This window comes from Spermophilus citellus (genome assembly GCF_964194105.1).
Source record: "Spermophilus citellus genome assembly, chromosome: 10".
NCBI lineage: Eukaryota > Metazoa > Chordata > Mammalia > Rodentia > Sciuridae > Spermophilus > Spermophilus citellus.
Window position 1 is genome coordinate 137605763 of NC_138197.1, and position 20789 is coordinate 137626551.

At 39.9% G+C, this 20789-nt stretch overlaps 1 long non-coding RNA gene across 1 annotated transcript; it reads left to right on the forward strand.

The window, feature by feature from the left end:
* Positions 1 to 31: 31 nt before the first annotated feature.
* Positions 32 to 19225, forward strand: LOC308657505. The gene is made up of 5 exons (XR_014023952.1): positions 32 to 156; positions 397 to 515; positions 13503 to 13569; positions 16860 to 16959; positions 18491 to 19225. It is a non-coding gene; the product is annotated as an uncharacterized lncRNA (long non-coding RNA).
* Positions 19226 to 20789: the final 1564 nt, after the last annotated feature.

A 20789-nucleotide genomic window follows, 5' to 3' on the forward strand; every position in this document is an offset into this window, starting at 1 on the left:
TGGGCGGGGGTCGTTTGAAAGACCGGGAGCTGTGTGGACCGTGGCCCGGAACTAAGAAAGTGTATTGGCCAATCAGAACCGTGAGCGGTGAGGCTTGCGACACGTGGGCGGGACGCGCCCTCAGCAGGATCCTGCGGGAGGCTCGGACCGGTAGAGGTGAGCCCTTGGGGCTCCCGCACAGCGTTGCTGTTCTGGGCAGTGTGGTTTAGAGTCTTTGGATGCGTGAGAGACGCACGTCTAGGTTGAGGGAAGTGGGGGTATATGGTGCGTGCAATAAACGTTTATTGTGCGAGTGAAAGAATGGGGCTGTTAGAACAGTTCCGATGACTCCTGGCAACTCAGAGTCATGAAACCTTGGCTGCCCCCTTCACTGACCAATTCTGTGATTGTTTCCAGACCTAGAATCAATTGCAGAATCAAGCTCTGGAGCAGACATCTGGGGTTTTGTAAGTTCTCCTTGGCCCACCTGGGCTGTTTGGAGTGCTCAGACTCACTTCCCAGGAGGGCAACCTATGGTAAGTGCATGTGGCTGTGGTGGTCAGGAGGTTTGACCCACTAGGATTTGTGGCAGCTTGTGTTGAACCTCGGTGCTCTTTGGGATAAAACACATGGGCAGCTAACTAACTCTAATGACCAGAAAGAAATCAAGAATGGGAAGGCAAATGTCAGTTGCTGCCGCAGAAAATCTTGATCCCTCACTCCATTTAAATCTGAGCCAGTTCTGAGACCCCAAAGCCCATTGATTGAAAGGGAGGGTTCCCTTGAGGACAGATTCTAGAGTGCTACCATAAGTATACACAAGAAATATTTCCCCACTCCTTCCCTAAAGGTGCCTAGAGGCACTTAAATAACTAATTTGTTATGGAAAAGGGATTATCCAGAACTCCGAAGGTTAGATACAGGACTTGAGCTGACGCCAGGGCACCTGAAGCATCCTGGTCTTCTGATTAGAGTAGGGGCTTATGAAAATCTCATGAAAAATGGAATTCTGCCCCAACTCCTTGTGGTAGTTTCCCTGGTCCTAATGTGTGCTTGGATGGTTATACCTAACAGTAAGCAGAGCTCATACATTGATCCCTGACTTGTAGAGTAAGAACCATGTGGCAGGAGGAGCAAAGTAGAAACTCCCCACCCTAGTGGTAGTAAATCAGAAGCAACACTGCCTTCCAGGTGAATTTGTATGAATTGTGTCACCTTCCCATTTCACGCCTTCATTTCACCTAGATGGTCCCTGAAAATCCAAATATATTCATGTAAATGAAGGTGGACTACCATAGACTTAGCCAAGTAGTGTTCCCAATCTCAGCAGCCATGCCTGATATGATGTCTTTATTGGAACCAATTAATGCACCTCTGTCTTTGATAATGAAGTGACTGATATACCGAACGTTATTTTCAATTCCCAATAGTAAAGAGGATCTAAAGCAGATAACATTTATATGGGAAGGACAGCCATATGCATTATGTGGCTCCAAGGCTGTTTTAACTCTCGTGTTTTCTGTTACAACATAGTCTGTAAGGACCTTATCATCTGGACATTCTACAAGTCATAAATGACGTCATACTAGTTTGACATGGTGAAGAAGGAAGTGACACTGATGCTCATAAACATTTATGCTCTAACATTTATGCTCAGACCATAAATGTTAGAGGATATAGCCTCCGAAGTTATAGAATCTGTTGTATCTTAGTGGTACAATGTTCTAGGGCAAGCTGGGGCATTGCCTCTGAAGTAAGGAGTTATTGTATTATACAACCCAATCAAGAAGAAAGAGGCATAGCTTTAATGAACTTCTCTACTTGGAGCCAGCATTTACTAGGGAATATAGTAATATATTCTCTCTCTATATATATATAGCCCCATTTTGGGGATAGCTTGGTAAACTGCCAGTTTTGAGTGGGGCATAGAGAAAAAGAAGTCTTTCCTGAAGATCTAGATTGGGGGATGGGCTCCCCTGCCATTTAGCAGAACCAGTGGGCTGGGTTGGGCTCATCTGTGGAAGAAAAGGCCCTAAGTGGTACCTCTAGCAAGCCCCAGTAGGAGGTTTGTAGTATACCTGGTAAGATCACTTGCCAGGTAAAAACAGCCCCTGGCATGCTACCACACCCAAGTAGAGGCTGAACACCTGATTGGGGCACCAAATGACCTTGCAACTCAGTCTGCTTGTCCTGGGATAAACATTGTCATATCTACCAAGTAATAAGAATAATTCATTCATTGTTCAATGAAAAAGGTATCCTTGGGAATGGAGCTAACCTTTTCCACGAGGGAGCAGTCATCTACAGGACAAGGTGACTGTGGTCCCACACCTCCTACCTTGTTGCACCAATGCCTGTCTATCAACAGAAAATAAAAATCAGGTCCGGTTCACAGTGGGTCATCTTGATGTATTACGAGCTGAAAATGAACTGCTGCTTGCTGTGTGGCAGTCCCATTCAGGGTGATGATAAGGGGAATCCTCTGTGAGCAGAACCTCATGCAGTGCCGAGGCTATCACTTGGTGCAGAGTGAGTAGATGGAGCTTATGGAAGTTCAGGTGGAATCCTGGATGTGACAGTGTTGGTTGGTCAAGAAAGGGCCAGAGCAGAAGACTAGAGACTGGAGGTCTGGGGAAACAGCTGGACCCAGGGAGTGGTCACAGCATGTGTGAATCTTTGCGCCTCCTCATGGCAGGGGAGTCACTGAACAAGACAGAGACACCAACCTCTGCCTTCCTGTACTATACAGTGAGCTAGCTCATGGTTGGAGGTGCCATGGTAACAGGAATGCAGGTTTTGCCTACTAACTCGGGCTCGCTGTTATCGAGTTAGAGCATAATGATAACTCCTGTAGTTATTACTGCTGTTGACTGACCTGTTAGCAGCTGAGATCAAGCTGAGCTTCTGTTGTACTGCCATTTATAGACAATATCAGCTAGTCACTCTAGCAGGTTGGTTACAGCCCACCCTTTCTATCCCATTCATTTTTTTTTTTTTTTTTTGGAACTGGGGATTAAACTCAGGGGCACTAAGCACCGAGTCATATGTCCAGCCCTATTTTGTATTTTATTTAGAGACAGGGTCTTGCTGAGTTTCTTAGTGCTTTGCTTTTGCTGAGGCTGGCTATGAACTTGTGATCCTCCTACCTCAGCTTCATGAGCTGCTGGGATTACAGATGTGCAACACTGTTCCTGGCTGATTTATCTTCATTGGAACTGAAAACTTCTCTGAGTGTGGATTTGCCTTCCCTATCCACATTGTCTCAGGCAACATCACTATCCAGGAGTTAGAGAATGCTTAGTTTACCAGCGTGGGATCATGTATAACATTGCCTCAGGCCAAAAAACTCTCTTACAGTGAAAGGGATGTGGCAATATGTGGAATGCCATAGATCCACCGCTTCTCTGAGATCCTGCATTACCCACAAGAAGCTAGTCTAATGAAAAGATAGAATGACCTCTTTTTTTAATATTTATTTTTAAATTTTAGGAGGACACAATATCTTTGTTTTACATTTATGTGGTGCTGAGGATCAAACCCAGTGCCTTGTGCATGCTAGGCAAGCACTCTACCACCAGCCACAACCCCAGCCCTAGAATGACCTCTAAAGGCTGAGCTAAGGTCTTGGCTTTGGGACAGTATCCTGAGAAGTTGGGGTATGTGCACTGAATCAAAACCCCATATGTGATGCTGATCCACTAAGAGTCAGCAGGTGAGGATTGGGGAGCAAAAACACAGGTCCACGAACCTAGAGGCTGGAATTAACTATTTCTCACCATTGTCTAGCAACTCACATGTAAAACATGCTCTGTCTCCACAGCCTTAGGATCCACTGGAGTTGGGCTGTTTCCATGAGGGGATCCCACTGATGGGCAGGGAAGGATGCTGGACCTGAATCTGCAGACACAACTATATCATTCTGAGCTCTTGCTGGTGGACTTGTAGGCAAAAGAGGAAGGGATAACAGACCCTGGCTGTTAGGAGGCTGTTGAGTGTTACCACACAATGGCACTTAGAGGAGTTGTGCATTGGAGTACTTCCATGAGAGGTACTAGTGCAGCAGACGCTGTCAACAACAGGGGCTCATACCCCTCAGGGGTGAAGGTCTGGGTACCCCATTAGGCAAGCTGTGGTACCCAGCTGGTGAGGCAGGGGAGGGTCATGATGAATGTTGCTTACATCCCTGGGTGCCTCAGCAGCAGTGGCGACTCTACTTGCTGTATTTCTTGCACCAAGTCTCTTGTAGAGGTGGTGACCAGCCTTCCCATAGAAGGACCTCATTCCACCTTAAATTGCTGTGGACCCACAGAGCTGCCTCTAAGGCACCCACCACGTATCTGTGTTTTTGTACTTCCTGCCCCAGGAACTCTCTGGTACAGCAGGAGCCTGCAGGGTCTGCTTACCAGCACTGTTCCCAACAGCCGAGACAAGAAATCAACCCCAATCCATCCAGGGACTAATGGATAAAGGAAGTGTGATATATGATGGAATTTTACTCAGCCACAAAAAGAAGGGAATCTTTCAATTAAAAAACTTTTTTAGTTGTAGATGGACACAATACCTTTATTTTTTTTATTTATTTTTATGTGAAGCTAAGGATCAAACTCAGTGCCTCACACTTTTAAGGCAAGTGTTCTACCAGTGAGCCACAATTCCAGCCCCAAATCTTTCAATTTTTAACAACATGAATGAACCTGGAAAACATACTAAGTGAATAAGCCAGACACAGAAAGACAAATGCTGTATGATGTCACTTACATAAGGAATAGAAGCATCAGAGAAAGAGTGTAACCTGGCTTGGAGATAGGAGAAATGGGGAGATGTTGGTCAAAGGGTGCAAACTTTGAGTTATAAGATAAGCAGGTTCTGGGCACCTGAAGTACAGTGTGGATGGTTATAGGTGTGATCATTAATTTGATTGTAGTGTTGGTTATGCAGTGTATACATGCGTCAAATTATAAAGAGAAGGTATGTTAAATGTATTGGATCTGTTAGGATTGTGAACCCTAATTGAGCTAATTTTTACCCATGACTTGATTAGTATCCACATGCTGGTGACAGAAAAATAAATTGACTAGGCATAATACTCTTGGGTAACTGTGTTAATTTCCAATTGTTGCTGTAACAAGTTACCATAAACTTAGTGACGTAAAATAACAGAAGTTTATTCTTTCATAGTTCAGGAGGCCAGAAATCAAGGTGAGGGTAAGGTTGCACTTCCTCCAGAGGCTTCGGGGAAAACCTGCTCTTTGTGTCATAGGCATTCTTTTTTTTTCTAAATATCTTATTAGTTGTTGATGGACCTTTATTTATTTTTATGTGATGCTGAGGACCGAACCCAGCGCCTCACACATGCTAGGCAAGTGCTCTACCACCAAGTCACAATCCAGGCCTACTATAAGCATTCTTTAGCTTGTGGCAGCATCCTTCTGATCTCTGTCACCATAGTCAAGCTGCATCTTCTTCATTCATCTGCTCAATGTCCTTCTGCCTCTCTTTTATGAGGAATTTGTGATTGCATTAGGGTCCACCTGGATAAACCAAATGATCTCCTTATCTCGGAATCCTTAATCACCTCACCAAAGATTCTTTAAAAAAAATTTTTTTAGTTGTAGATGGATGCAATACCTTTATTTTATTTTTTTAAATGTGGTGCTGAGGATTGAACCCAGTGCCCCACGCATGCAAGGCAAGCACACTTCCAATGAGCCACAACCCCAGCCCCTATTTTTTTTTTAAGAGTGAAAGGAGTAAGATTTATTCAAGAATAGAAACAAAACTCTCAGAGGATAAGAGGGGACCCCATATCAGATTTCCAAAGATTCTGTTTTCAAACAAGGTAACACTTGCCAGGATTAAGGTATGGATTTTACTCACAACATTCAGCCCCTCACTCCATGTGTCCTAGTCCTTAAATATTGCAGTTAGAAAGTTCTGAGTTCAGCCTGATTTTTCTTTCTTGGATGTTGATACTGCAAGCTTGATCCTTATCTCCATTACAGACCTAATAATAAAGACAAGATTTTGAGAAAAAGAAAAAACATCTTACTGATTTGCAAGCAAAGGAGAAACACAGGAGTCTCCTATCCCAGAGGCTGATTCTCTTTCCCAGGGGAAACACAGGGCTTTTAAAATAGGAATACAAGTGCAGGGGTCCAGATATCATCAGTAGATAGAATTAATTTATGTCCATTAGATGTCCTTGAAGGAGCCATTGCTCCAGGCCCGGGTCTGGAATTTTTTTTTTAGTCTGGTGGGTAGTGATATCCTTCCAGATATGAAGGACATGGTAGCTTAGCCAGGGTTGGTAAATTGGTAGCCATGTTTTCCCCACTATTATGGAAGGGAAGGGGAAGAAGAGGAGGAAAAATGACAGTTTTAAAATAAACCATGCTTGCAGGACCCTAAATGTACACCAAGGCACATTATAATAAAAATGCCTAGCTTATAGGAAAAGGATAGAATTTTAAAGGCCACAAGAGAAAAGTATTAGATTACATATAGGGGAAAACCAATTTGGACCTCAGCTGGTATCCCAGCCCAGATCCTCAGAGGTGGGTCCTGGAACAACATCTACCAAGCTCTGAAAGAAAATGGATCCCAACCAAAAATTTTATATACAGCAAAACTAAGCTTCAGATTTGAAGATGAAACCTCCATAATAAACAAAAATTAAAAGAATTCCCAACTAGAAAGCCTGTATGACAGAACATTTTCAGCAAAATATTCCATGAGGAGGAAATGAAAGAAAAAAGTGAAAACCAGCAAAGGGAGGGACTACACTAAAGGAAAAGGCAAAGGAGAAACTAAGTCAAATTAAAAACTAGAAATAAACCAAAATGACCAGGAATACAAATCATATCTCAATAATAACGCTGAATGTTAATGGCTTAAACTCATCAATCAAAAGACACAGACTGGCAGATTGATTAAAAAACAAGATCCAACAATATGTTGTCTCCAAGGCAAAGACATCCACAGACTGAAGGTGAAAGGATGGGAGAAAACATATCACTCACATGGACCATGTAAACAAGCAGGGGTTTCCATCCTCAGATAAAATGAACTTCAAGCCAAAGTTAGAAGGACATTTCATACTTCTTAAGAGAATTATATATCAGCAAGACATAACAATCACAAATATTTATGCCCCAAACAATGGAGCATCTATGTACAACAAACAACCCTTCTCAATTTCAAGAATCAAATAGACCACAACACAAAAACACTGGGTGATTTTAACACACCTCTCTCACTACTGGATAGATCTTCCAAACAAAAACTGAACAAATTATAGAACTAAATAATACAATCAATAATTTGGACTTAACATACATAGAATATTTCATCCGTCAATGAGTAAATACACTTTCTACTCAGCAGCACATGGATCCTTCTCTAAAATAAACCATATGCCACAAAGAAACTCTTAGCAAATGCGAAAAAATAGATACTACCTTGGCATTCTATCAGATCATAATGGAATGAAATTAGAAATAGTAAAATATTAAAATAAATTAGAAGATACTTCAACACCTGGAGACTAAATAATATGCTATTGAATGATGAATGGATATCAGAAGAAATCAGGGATGAAATAAAATACTTAGAGATAAATGAAAATGATACAACATATCAAAATCTCTGGGACACTGTGAAGGCAGTGCTAAGAGGAAAGTTCACTGTATTAAGCTCATTCATTAAAATAATAGAAAGTCAGTAAATAAATGACCTAACATTACATCTCAAAGACTTAGAAAAAGAACAAAAAATCAATACCAAGAGCAGTAGAATACAGGAAATAGTTAAAATCAGCGCTGAAATCAATGAAATTGAAACAAAAGAAACAATTTAAAAAATTGGCAAAACAGGTCCTTGAAAAAATAGATATAATTTATAAACCCTTTTGCCATGCTAATGAAGAGAAAGAGAAAGAAAACTCAAATTACTAAAATTCGTGATAAAAAAGGAAATATCACAATGGTACTACTGAAATACAGAAGATAATTAGAAACTATTTTGAACAAACTATAGAACTAAATAATTTATACTAAAGAATTTATACTCCAATAAAATAAAAAATCCTGAAGACATTGATGAATTTCTAGTGACATGACTTACCCAAACTGAATCAGGAGGACATATATAATTTAAACAGATTAATTTCAAGCAAAAAGAAATAGAAGATACCATCAAAAGCCTACCAATCAAGAAAAGCCCAGGACCAGATGGATTCTCAGCTGAGTTCTACAAGACCTTCAAAGAAGAATTAATACCAATATTCCTCAAATTATTCCATGAGAGAAAACATGAGGGAATCCTTCCAAACTCATTCTATGAGGGTAGTGTCACCATCATACCAAAACCAGACAAAAACACATCAAGGGAACAAAATCAGACCAATATCCCTGATGAAAAATTCTCAATTAAATTCTGGAAAATTGAATACAAAAACATATTTAAAAAGATAGTGCACCACAATCAAGTGGGGTTCGTCTCAGGGATGCAAGATTGGTTCAACATATGGAAATCAATAAATGTAATTCATCACATCAACAGACTTAAAGATAAGACTCATATGATCATCTCAATAGATTAAGAAAAAGCATTTGACAAAATATAGCACCCCTTCATGTTCAAAACACTAGAAAAACTAGGAATAATAGGAACATACCTCTCATTGTAAAAGCTATCTGTGCAAAACACAAGGGCAACATCATTTTATTTGTTAATTTTTAAATTTTTTTTAATATTTACTTTTTGGTAGTTGTACACAATAACTTATTTATTTATTTATTTTTATGTGGTGCTGAGGATCGAACCCAGGGCCTTGCACATATGAGGTGGGCGCTCTACCACTGAGCCATAACCCCAGCCCCTCATCATTTTATTTTTATTTTTTTAAAATATTTTTTTTAGTTGTAGATGGACACACAATATCTTTATTTATTTTTATATGGTACTGAGGATCAAACCCAGTGCCTTACACATGTGAGGCAAGTGCTTTACCACTGAGCTACAGCCCCAGCCCCCAACATCATTTTAAATGGAAAAAAAATTGAAAGCATTCCCCCTAAAAACTGGAACAAGACAGGGATGCCCTCTTTTACCACTTCTATTCAACATAGTCCATGAAACTCTAGCCAGAGCAATTAGACAAAAGAAATTAAGGAATATGAATAGAAAAAGAAGAACTCAAGCTATCACTATTTGCTGACAACATGATTCTATACTTAGAGGATTGTGGGGAGCCACTTTGAATGATTCGCGTCTTCCCTCTTGGAGTGGAGAGGCTTTGACTATCACAACATCTCCTAGTGACTTGGACATTGCCTGGGTTCCAGAAGTTTGAGGATGTGTCTTGGTGTCACTCTACAGCCCTTGGGTTGAATTACACTCACATATCCCTTGTAACTCCGCCCCTTCTTACTTTTTGGGATGGAACTTTCTAAGAATGATGGTGCTCCTAATAAAAGCCCACTTCCAAACCTATGTGCTCTCTCGCTCTCCCTCTCTCTCTCTCTCTCTCCCTCTCTCTCCCTCTCTCCCCCTCTCTCCCCCTCTCTCCCTCTCTCTCCCTTTCTCTCTCCCTCTCTCCCTCTCTCTCCCTCTCTCCCCCTCTCTCCCCCTCTCTCCCTCTCTCTCCCTTTCTCTCTCCCTCTCTCCCTCTCTCTCCCTCTCTCCCCCTCTCTCTCCCTCTCTCCCTCTCTCTCCCTCTCTCCCTCTCTCCCTCCCTCCCTCTCTCCCTCTCTCCCTCTCTCCCTCTCTCCCTGTCTCTCGCCAGCCTCTCATGACTACCCCTTGCTCCCTCATTTAGGGACCTTGAGGCCTAGAGCAGAGGAGCCTTTCTGAAGTTTGTTTAAAGGTAAAGTGAGTGTCTGTGTTTTATTTGGTGTCCTTGGAAATTCACATGAGTGACCTTAAGTTCACCTGCCCCCGAGGGTCAGGAGCAGCAGAGGATCCACAAAATTCTACCAGAAAACTTCTAGAACTAATAAATGAATTCAGCAATGTAGTAGGATATAAAGTCAACACTCATAAATCAAATTTCTGTACACAGTGACAAATCCTTTGAAAGAGAAATTAGGAAAACTACCTCATTTACAATAGCCTCAAAAAATAATAATAAAGGGCTGGGGATGGGGCTCCAGTGGCAGCGCGCTCGCCTGGCATGCGTGCGGCCCGGGTTCGATCCTCAGCACCACATACAAAGATGTTGTGTATCCCGAAAAGTAAAAAATAAATATTAAAAAATTCTCTCTCTCTCTCTCTCTCTTTAAAATAATAATAATAAAAAACTTGGGGATCAACCTAACAAAAGAGGTGAAATATCTCTACAATAAAAACTATAGAACACTAAAGAAAGAAATTAAAGAAGACCTTAAAAGATGGAAAGATCTCCCTTGTTCTCGGATAGGCAGAATTAATATTGTGAAAATGACCTTACTATCCAAAGTGTTATATAGATTTAATGCAATTCCAACCAGAATCCCAATGACATTCCTCGCAGAAATAGAAAAGGCAATCATGAAATGCATTTGGAAAAATAAGAGAACCAGAATAAACAAAGCAATCGTTAGCAAGAAGAATGGAGCAGGAGGCATCACAATACCAGAACTTAAACTATACTACAGAGCTATAGTAACAAAAATGGCAATGGTACTGGCACCAAAATAGACATGTAGACCAGTGGTAGAGAATAGAAGACAGAGACAAACACACATAAACACAAGTTATCTCATACTAGATAAAGGCGCCAAAAACATACATTGGAGAAACATACATTCAACAAATGGTGCTGAGAAAACTGGAAATCCATATGCAGCAAAATGAAATTAAAACTCTCTCACCATGCACAAAACTCAACTCAAAGTGGATCAAGGACCTAGGAATTAGACCAGAGACTATGCACCTAATAGAGGAAAAGCAGACCCAAATCTTCATCATGTCAGCTTTGGACCTGACTTCTGTAATGATTCCTAAAGCACAAGAAATAAAATCAAGAATCAATAAATGGGATTGATTCAAACAAAAGCTTTCGCAGCAAAGGAAACAATAACATGAAGAATGGTAGAAAATCTTTACCACCTGCACCTCAGATAGAGCATTAATCTCCAGGATGTATAAAGAACTCAAAAAACTTAACATCAAAAAAATAAATAACTCAATCAATAATATTTTATCTCACTCCAGTCAGAATGGCAATTATCAAGATAACAAGCAACAAGGCTGGTGTTGTGGCTCAGTGGCAGAGTGCTTGCCTCACACATGTGAGGCACTGGATTTGATCCTCAGCACCACATAAAAATAAATAAACAAAATAAAGATATTGTGTCCACCTATAATAAAAAAAATTAAAAATATTAAAAAGAATACAAAGAACAATAAATATTGGCAAGGATGTGGTGGGAAAGTTTCACTCATACATTGCTGGTGGGACTACAAATTGGTGCAACCACTATGGAAAGTAGTATGTCATTTCCTAAGAACACTTGGAATGAAACCACCATTTGACCCAGCTGTCCCACTCCTTGGTTTATACCAAAAGGACTTAAAATCAGCATATTGGGCTGGGGTTGTGGCTCAGTGGCAGAGTGCTTGCCTAGCATGTGTGAGGCACTAGGTTCAATTCTCAGCACTGCATATGAAATAAGAAAATAAAGGTCCATTGATAACGAAAAAAAATATTTTTAAAAATTCAGCATACTACAGTGATGCAGTCACATCTGTGTTCAGCTCAAATCATAATAACCAAACTATGGAACCAACCTAGGTGCCCTTCAACAGAAGAATGGATAAAGAAAATGTGGTTCATATACACAATGGAATATTACTCAGCCTTAGAAAAGAATGAAATTATGGCATTTGTAGGTAAATGGATGGAGCTAGAGAATATTATGCTAAGTGAAATAAGTCAATCCCCAAAACCAAAGGCCAAATGTTTTCTCTGATATGCAGATGCTAATTCACAATAAGAGGGGGTGGCTAGGGAAAAGTAGAGATACTTTGGATTAGGCAGAGGGGAGTGAAGGGAGGGGAGGTGGTTTGGGGTAGGAAGGATAGTAGAATGAATCAGACATTATTATCCTATGTACGTATATGACCACATGACTGGTGTGATTCTACATCATGTACAACCAAAAGAATGAGAAGTTATACTCCATTTATATATGATGTGTGAAAATGCATTTTACTGTCATGTGTAACTAATTAGAATAAATAAAAAAATAATCCACTTGTGGTCAAGTGAAAGGTTTGTACTCATAGCATAAAGTGGACTCCATTACAATGCGATTTGATTTTCCCCTCTGGATACTTGAAGTATGGTATATTCATGAAGGAGGATTTTACTTAATCATTTTAAGTAATAGTAAACCTTTACATGTTAACATAAACAATATCTTATGAAAAATAACTATTTAAAATAAAGTTTTAATGATAAGAATGGCTACTGTAATTTCCAAGAATGTCCCCCCCCCAAAAAAAAGCATGCATTGGAAACTGAATTCACAGTACAAGAATGTTGGGAAGTGGGGTACTTATGGGAGATGCTCAGGTCATAGGGTACCTACCTTCATGATTCTCTTTTTTCAGTACTGGGGATTGTACCCAGGGATTCTCTATCACCAAGCTGCTTCTCGTGTCCTTTTAATTTTTATCCCTAAGCTACTGAGGGTGGTCTTGAGTTTTCAGTCCTTTGCCTCAGCCTCCCAACTCTCTGGGATTGCAGGCACGTGCCACTGTGCTCAGCATCATGACTCAGTCATTGCCACTTATACCTCCTGAGACTGTGAGTTTGATCTTGTGTCTTCTCTGGATCTTCTTCTCTCTTGTTCTTCTCCTTCCACCATGGGATAATGAGACAAGAAGACCTTCATCAGATGCAGCCCTCCCCTTGAACTTCTTTTTTTTAATTTTATTTTTTAGTTATATATGGACTCAATGCCTTTATTTGTTTTTATGTGGTGCTAGGATCGAACCCAGTTCCTCTCACTTGCAAGTGCTCTACCAGTGAGCTACAACTCCAGTCCCTTGAACTTCTTAACCTCCGTAACTATGAGCCCGTAGAGATGTAGTCATTCTGAGTTTCCCATTCTCAGTTATTGTCACCACAGCACAAAATGGGCTGAGATAGAAACATTGTTTTTACATTTTTCACAAGTTTCTTTCTGTTTCTTCCCCCAGTATTGGGGATTGAACCCAGGACCTTGTACATGCTAGGCAAGTGGTCTACCACTGGACTATACCCCCAGCCCTCTCAGATTTAACATCTGACTTAGTTGAGGACAGCTGGTTTCCAGTGTCTGCTGCATTGACTCTTGCATTATGTTGTTTTGGTTGAAATAGGTGAAGAAAATCTGGTCTCATACAGATTTGTGGTTGGGAAGGTTTTCAATAACTTTTCAGATAATTGTGTATCTTCTTTGACATTTCACTAAGACTTGATGAGTTAATCCATCTACCCTCCCTCTCTCTCTCCCTCCCTCTCTCCCTTCCTTCCTTCCTTTTTTCCTCAAACCCAGGCATGGACCCAGAGCCTGTAGCATTCTAGACAAGTGCTGTAGCACTGAACTATAGCCTCAGCAAAAGGTATTTTCTTAAATGTCAGTTGCAATTTGTAATGTAAAACTGTATCATTATCCTTTGTTATTTAAAAATACATTGGTCTATTTTGCATGCTAAATGGATATTTGACTCATGCATAATTTTGGAACATATATGCTGGTCATTCAGAAAACTTTGGTGCACTGAGTTATATGCAGCCACATTTTGACAGGTTTTATTACATAATATTTTAAAAATCATTTTTGTTGCTGGGTATGGGTGCATGCCTGTAATCCCAGAAATTGGGGAGAATGAGGCAGGAGGATTGCAGATTCAAGGCCAGCCTCAGCATCTAAGTGAGGTCCTGAGCAACCTTATGAGACCCTATCTCAAAAAAAAATAGAAAGAATAGGGAAGGGGCTGGGGTTGTGGCTCAGTGGCAGAGTGCTGGCCTAGCATGTGTGAGGCACTGGGTTGGATCCTCAGCACCACATTAAATAAACAAACAAACAAACAAATTTAAATTAAAAAAAAGAAAGACTGGGGATATAGCTCTGTGGTAAAGTAGCCCTTGGTTTAATCCCCAGTGGGCACCCCTCAAAATAAATTCACCCTTCGGGAGGCTAAGACAGGCAAATCATCAGACTCAGCAACAGCCAGTCACTAAGCAACTCAGTGAGACCCTGTCTCTAAATAAAATACAAAATAGGGCTTGGATGTGGCTCAGTGGTCAAGAGCCCCTGAGTTCAATCCCTAGTACCCATCCCCACCTCAAGAAGAAATCATCCTTGTTAATGTTGCCACAAACTCATCAGAAAAATCTTTAAATATTGGGAAACAAAGCTTATGGTGATAGAACAGATTTTCCAGAATTCTAATTTTTTACTTAAAAACTCAAATTTTAGGGCTGGGGATAGAGCTCAGTTGGTAGAGTGCTTCCTTGCTTTGCATGCACAAGGTCCTGGGTTCAATCCCCAGTACCACTAAAAAAAACAAAACAAAAAAAAAACTCAATTAATATTTATTTTTTAATTGTAGTTGGACACAATACTTTTATTTTTATTCATTTATTTTTATGTGGTGCTGAGGATCAAACCCAGGGCCTTCCATGTGCTAGGTAAGAGCTCTACCGCTGAGCCACAACCCCAGCCCCCCCAAACCTCAATTTTTATTATTGGTAACAAATACTGTCAGTTGTTTTCCTTCATGTGACATGCACATTTTGTTCATTTTTGAGAAAGTATCTGTCAAATATCCAAATATGAATAACCATAGATTGTCAATTGTTCTTTCTAGTAAAAATAGTGCTGGGCTGGGGTTGTGGCTCAGTGGTAGAATGCTTGCCTAGCACTGGGTTTGATCCTCCGTACCACATAAAAATAAAATAAAGGTATTGTGTCCAGCTACAACTAAAAAAATAAATATTAAAAAAATAGTGCTACCAAAGTTCACATTATATTAAAAGAATTATCTACCATGACCAGATATTATTTTTTTATCCCATATTATCAAATTTGTCTTTGTAATGTATATAGTAATTCTTGGTCTAATACAAAAATGATAATCTCAATGTTGAAAGGGTATTTGGTAAACTTTAACATGTATTCATCAGTTTTTCTGAGATAACTAGGAATAGAAAGATACATTCTTAATATAATAAAGAATAGCCATCTTAAACCAAAAATGAGTGAGCATTGTATTTAATTGGAAATACTTTTAGCATTTCTTCTAAAATATGGGAAAGGCAGTCATACTATGACCATTATTATATAATTGCTTTAAATGTTCTAGACAATGCAATAATGTATAAAACATAGATGTATACTACAGAATCATCATTTACACACAATATAAAATTTTAACTTAGAAAATCCCAAAGCATCAACTTTTAAAGAACTTATTTATTAATCATATGTTTGGCAAATATGCAGAAAATCCATACTATGACCTATAAACCAGTAAAAAATAATTATGTGGTCCAGTGTTTAGAATATTTCACTCATGATAGCAGTAGAAAATGTAAATGACTAAGGAATGACCCTAAGAGAAATATAAGAACCTATGTAAAGAAAATGGAATCTCTACCATGAGAGGAAGATATTATTATTTACATAAATTAGCATGTTATGATTGAGTATTTTCAATTTTTATTTTTCATTTTTTTTTGGTACTATGGATTGAACCCAGGGGCTCTTAACCACTGAGCCACATCCCTAGTCCTTTTTATTTTTTTATTTTAAGATAGAGTCTCGCTAAGTTGCTCAGGACCTTGCTAAGTTGCTGAGGCTGGTCTCAAACTTGCAATTCTCCTGCCTCAGCCTTTATAGCCACTGGAATTACAGGTGTGTACAACTGTGCCTGGCTGAACATTTTTGAAATAGCAGGTATTTCAAAATTAATTCAGAACTTTTGTGCAATGTCAGTTAAAATATTAGTGGATTTAGACTTTTAAAAAAGTTGTCCTTTAGCATATCTTAAAGAATAAATGGGCAACATTTGCTGACTTAACAATGTATAGGAAATTTACTTCACAAAAAATTTTTTAAAGAGAGAGAGAGAGAGAGAGAGAGAGAGAGAGAGAGAGAGAATTTTTAATATTTATTTTTTAGTTTTCAGCAGACACAACCACAACATCTTTGTTTGTATGTGGTGCTGAGGATCCAACCCGGGCCGCCCGCATGCCAGGCGAATGCGCTACCTCTTGAGCCATATCCCCAGCCCCCACAAAATGTTATTATGAAAAATTTCACAGAAAAAAAATAAATATTGTGCAATGGGTATCTAAAAATTTTTATATTACAAGATGCTAACATTTCTGTTCTTTCTCTATACAGAACAGAAGTTTAAATAAAAATGAATGAACCATGAGGCCTGTTTTAGATTTATATGAGCTGTAGAAGCATTTCGTTTTTTTCCTGTGAAACATAACTCTTCAAAAAGAATTATCTGTCCTTGCTGTCACAGATATTTTTTGTTTGCATGCACATGCACACACAACTTGTAGACTTAAAACGTGAAGCAAATTCTCATGCTAATAATGTTTATTTATTTAGTTTTGCTGTGTGGAGTCAGTGTTATATTATTTGATATGTAGACATTCATAACCATTTGGACTTTATCACAGAATAAAATTAACCTTTAAAAACATTTTAAAAATAGTGCTCCACAAAAGTGCCTGGTTGAGCTGGCAATGTAAGTAATTGTGTAAGTAATTTGACAACAATCATACTTAGTATGAAGGACTTTATGTATTCTTCCTGTGTCATCACCCTGAATAGTGTATATTTCTTAGTATTGAGATGTAGTTGATGATTTTTTTTTTTTGCTTCTTCAAGGAATTCTTCAGTGGAATTGCCTTTTTTCTTCCAGAAGTAACAGTGAGGAGTTCAACAGCTACTATCACATTTTGGGACCACTACCATAACTTGTGCCAAGGTACCAGTAGTTTTACCAATCGTTACTTTTGCACCATCAGCACAAATATTAATACCACAGAAAGATAAATAATACCCAAATTGTTTTGCCCTTTCCAACTCCCTTACAGTGTCTTAGGGCTCCAGGAATCCATGAACCATATTTTGAGAACCACCACTCTAGGATGTCAAAGGGAGAATAGAATATATATGTTTTACCAAATCTTATGAAACAGTACTAAATTTATCCTCAATGTAGAAATTTATACTCTAGCAATTATGGTAATATCTGGCTGTGAATCATAGAGACCTCGAATAATAGGGACTTAAGTAAGGGAAATTTTAGCAGTGTTGTCTGTGTGTGAGCATACAGCCTACATCACATGGGCCTTTGGATTGCACAGTAACCCACCTGTACCATCTTGTGCATTTATCAATTGAATCTAAAAACATGCAGGTAGCCAGCCCTAGGCTTAGATGATGGCTCTATTTTTGAGGGCTAAATGTCTGATTAAAAACCAAGGATTTGGGATGGAGGTGTAGTTTAGTGCTATTCTGCTTGCCTAGTATGTGCTGGGCCCTGGGTTCAATTCCCAGTACCACACACACAAAGAAGTATAATAAATGGCATGCTCATTACCACTATTTAGAAAACAACAACAGGGATTCTTGAGCTGGGGGTGTTGCTCAATGGTAGAGCACTCGCTTAGCATGTGTGAGGCCCTGGGTTCTACCCCAGCACCCCATGTACCCCTGCAACTCCAGGGGTTCTCAAACCAGGTACCATGGTATGTGCCTATCATTCCAGCCACTCAGGAGGCTGAGGCAGGAGAATCACTTGAGTTTGAGGCTAGCCTGGGCAACAAAAAAAGATCTCATCTCTTGGGGCTGGGGATGTGGCTCAAGGGGTAGCGCGCTTGCCTGGCATGCGTGCGGCCCGGGTTCGATCCTCAGCACCACATACAAACAAAGATGTTGTGTCTGCCAAAAAACTGAAAAATAAATATTAAAAAAAAATAAAATTCTCTCTCTCTCTCTCTCTCTCTCTCTCTCTCTCTCTTTCTCTCTCTCTCTCCCTCTCTCCCTCTCTCTAAAAAAAAAAAAAAATCTCGGAGGAAGAGCAAGAAGAAAAGATTAACATTAAACGGAGACATGAGATGGGAGGGAAAGGGAGAGAAAAGGGAAATTGCATGGAAATGAAGGGAGACCCTCATTGCTATACAAAATTACATATAAGAGGTTGTGAGGGGAATGGGAAAATAAACAAGGAGAGAATGAATTACAGTAGATGGGGTAGAGAGAGAAGATGGGAGGGGAGGGGAGGGGGGATAGTAGGGGATAGGAAAGGTAGCAGAATACAACAATTACTAATAGGGCATTATGTAAAATTGTGGATGTGTAACCGACATGATTCTGCAATCTGCATTTGGGGTAAAATTGGGGGTTCATAACCCACTTCAATCTAATGTATGAAATATGATATGTCAAGAGCTTTGTAATGTTGTGAACAACCAATAAAAAAAAAAAAGAAAAAAAATCTCATCTCAAAAAAGAAAAAAGAAAAGAAAAAAAATTGTGGGGGAATAGGAGAATAAGATTAGGGGACAATCAGGCCAGCCATAATCAGGCCAGCCAAATAAATAAAATTATTAAAAAATAATTTTATTTATTTATTTATTACAGGTGACACACACCTGTAATCCCAGCGGCTTGGGAGGCTAAGGCTGAGGCAGGAGGATTGCAAATTCAAAGCCAGCCTCAGCAACTTAGGCACTTAGCAACTCAGCGAAACCCTGTCTCTAATAAAATATTTAAAAAAGGTCTGGAGATGTGGCTTAAGGGTTAAGTACCCATGGGCTTAATACACACACATACACACACACACACACACACAAAAACAACGATTAGGAGATAATCAGTTTCTGCTATAGTCTGGCCCTTTGGCTGGCCATTCATGTTTCTCTGTGCTCTGTTAACCTGGAACACACCTATACCTGAGAGAGACCTGTGTGACAGCCCAGCAGTCACAGCCTCCTGTGTGAAACACAGGCCTGTGCACTCTGCAGTTTACTCCAGCAGGCCCAGGCGCAGACCCAGTTGGCCCAGCATGCTAGTCAGCTTTCTGTTACTGAGATAATCAACTTTTTTTTTTTTTTTTTGTATTGGGGACTGAACCCAAGGGCACTTAACAACTGAGACACATATCCAGTCCTTTTTTAAAAAAATATTTATTTTTTGGGCTGGGGTTGTAGCTCAGCGGTAGAGTGCTCACCTAGCATGCGTGAGGCACTGGGTTCGATCCTCAGCACCACATAAAAATAAAATAAAGGTATTTGTGTCCACTTACAACTAAAAAATAAATACTTAAAAATGTTTACTTTTTAGTTATAGTCAAACACAATACCTTTATTTTATTTATGTATTTATTTTTATGTGATGCTGAGGATCGAACCCAGGGCTTCGCATGTGCTAGGTAAGTGCTCTACTGCTGAGCCATAATCCCGCCCCCCTTTTCATTTTTTGAGACAGGGTCTTGCTAAGTTACTTAGGACCTTCTTAAATTGTTGAGACTGGCTTTGAACTTGCCAGCCTCCTGAGTCGCTGGGATTGCAGGCGTACAACACCATACCTGGCGACATAATCAACTTATACAGAGAAGAGGGTTACTCTGGCTCATGGTGGTAGAGCCTGCAGTGGCAGTTGGTTGGCCCCATTGTCTGTGGCCTGTGGCCAGGCCACACTCTGTGGCAGTGTGCATGGTGGAGCAATACTGATCACCTCACTGGGTTACAGAGGAGATGGGGACCCTGCAGTTGCCCTGGAGGGCACACCCCAGTGACCTAAGACCTCCCCAGGGCCTACCTCTTAAAGTTCCCATTGCCTCCCAATGTCACCAACCTGGGGACTAAGCCTGTAACACATGGCCTTTGGGGACACTTCAGGTCAAAACCATAGCATCCAGGGACTTATACATGAGAAGATACGTCATTTGTCACCAACATTCCCAATGTATACTAGTGTATAAATCCAGTGACTTATAAACTAAAAAATATTTCAGGTGTCCCAAACAGAAGAGGATAAACAGTAAGAGCCCATGTTTAGATGAGGCAGCTGTCCCTTGACCGCTCTTCTCAGGTGTGAGTGACCAAGACTCACTCCTGATGGGTTACAGGATTCCTGAGGCAGCTCCTGGCTCCATCCTCTGGGCTGCTGACTTTGGCCTCAGGCTTCTAGTACTCGGAGTCCGCGACTAAGGAGGTGAACCCTGAAGAGCTGCACTGGACCCGAGGGAAGCTGGCTGGGAGCCAGGACTGCAGTTCCTTTGGAGATGCTGGTGTCCTCCCTGTTCTCAGTGTTCCTTAGCAGCGCATCTTGGCTTAACAGCATGAGTTGGGAGGGTTCTTACCCTTGCTTTCCAAATGCCTGTGTAGGATTGGTATTCTCTATCTCTTCAGTGCTTACTAGAATTCGCCAGTGAGGAAATCTGGGTGTGGAGTGTTTGTGATAGGGAATTTACTTTTTAAAATAGCTTCAGGGTCAAGCAGATTTTTCTGTTTCTTGTTTCAATTTTGGTAATTTGTGTTGCTCAAGGAATTTGTTCATTTAATCTAAGTTGTCAAATTTATTGGCATAAGGTTGTTCATAATATTTTTAATATCCTTTTCTTTTTGGTTATACATGACAGTAGAGTATATTTTGACATATTTATCCAAACATGGAGTACATCTAATTTTTGTGGTACATGATATGGAAATTCACTGTAGTATTCATATATGTACATAGGAAGGTTATGTCAGATTTATTCCACTTCCTTTCCTATTCCTGTCTCTTTTTAATATTTGTTTAATCTCT